This window comes from Aplysia californica, unplaced genomic scaffold (assembly GCF_000002075.1).
Source record: "Aplysia californica isolate F4 #8 unplaced genomic scaffold, AplCal3.0 scaffold00114, whole genome shotgun sequence".
NCBI classification, from domain to species: domain Eukaryota; kingdom Metazoa; phylum Mollusca; class Gastropoda; order Aplysiida; family Aplysiidae; genus Aplysia; species Aplysia californica.
In genome coordinates, this window is record NW_004797384.1 from 55389 (window position 1) to 57256 (window position 1868).

The window sequence follows — 1868 nt, forward strand, 5'->3', positions numbered from 1 at the left end:
TATATACACACACACACACTGCCAGAGTGGAGAAGAAAGACTTATGTTTCTGAAAACTATCGTTTAGAAGCAGACAGAAGTAAGGAGTGAGCATTGGCCTTTTGCCACTATCTCAGTGTTATTTACTAGTGAGGAGAGGTGCTATTATTATTACTGCCAAATCGATAAATCAGAGCAAAATTCTCTCAAGAATCAAATGCTGTTAGCACAATAAAGCAAATCTTGATTACATCTTTGAGGTTGACAAATTTACATTAATTTGTTTTTGTTGTGATTGATGTTGTCGATTTTTATTGTCTTTTGTATTTTTGTACCTGCTGACTTTGTTAATATCTGGTTGGTTCCCGGACTCTCTGAAGTCAAAGACATTCTTTTGCATATTTGAGTGCAAACTAAGATCAGTTTTAAAAATGCATTAAGCTGCTCTTGAAAAAGGTGTTCTAAAACGATTCAGGAAATACAGAGTAGATCATAACAGTTATGTACTTAAAAACAACAACAGACTTAGAGATTCTAATTAGAATATCAGCAGCCTGCATCTAAACGATTTCTTTCCTCAAGAATCCCCCGGCTCTTTGAGTGCACACTTTTGAAAAGGTGTTCTATCGTACACGTCATAGTTCTAAAGAATTGAAATAATACTTAAACAACGCGCTTAATTAAAGCACAATGCGCCACCATACTCCTTTAGATAAACGCAGATGCCACACTTTACAAAAATACAGAAAAAAAATCCCAGAAGAGAAAGCAGATCGATGCTTCAGCGAGGATTGAATTAATTTTCAGCCTGGGTTGAACTTTACTTTTCGATCGTTCACGAATGCGCAAGGGGGCCCTGACACAGCGCGGCAAACATATTGCAATTACAGAGAGTCGATGCATTGAAAATCTGATTACTTCTTTAACCCCTCCCCCACCCTATCCCTTTTCCCAGTAGACCCCCCTTTCCAACCTCCACACGAACACAAAGGTCAATGTCCTTGTAATGTGACTTTTCGGAAGTGAAGTACGCTGGAGTCGTTCGCTCTGTCTTGGTGAAGGATGATGACATTCGTGCCAGGAACTTAGTTGTAGAAAAGAAAAGACTGCGACAAGAGAAAGTGGTTGAATAATAAAAAGGAAAACTTTGTCCCGGGGGGAAGAGGGTTCGTTTATAGATAGATAGATAGATAGATAGATAGATAGATAGATAGATAGATAGATAGATAGATAGATAGATAGATAGATGGATAGACAGATACATACTCACATACATAAGGGTAGATAATTTCCAATACCAGTACATTAAAGAAACTTCTCTAATCAATAGAAGGATGTATGGTAAAAAAAATGCCATATGTGATGAACAGAAGCATGAACAAATAATATATAAAAGAATGGGTTAGGGTATGTCTACTTAATTCACAGCTCAACACTGGCGAGACTGAATCTGAAAAACCGGCGCGTCGGTTGTTGGGGGCTGAGGCAAACGTCACCACTCTCTTTGATAAGCACGCATGCGCGGAGGGGGAAAGCGGAAGTAACGAGAATCTGCGAGAGAAGCTCAATGTTCTCGCTTGACTGGTTCGCGTCTTGTCCAATTTAGCAGGACCCTTCTCAATCAGATTTCTCTCACTCTTGAGTAACAGATAATAAAGGTTGTGCCACGCACGAGTTCTTCCAGACAGACCCTCGTCTTTTCGATGCGTATTTAAAAAATATTGCCGACGAAATACACACACTAAGGTATGGTCCAATTTGGTTTTCGAGGAGAAATGGTTCAGTTATGGGAAAAGTAGATACATTTGGAGGAAAATACAGAACACACATACAGGGACAGATTAAAAATTAAACCATGTACACGTATACATACACACAGCCTCCCCCCT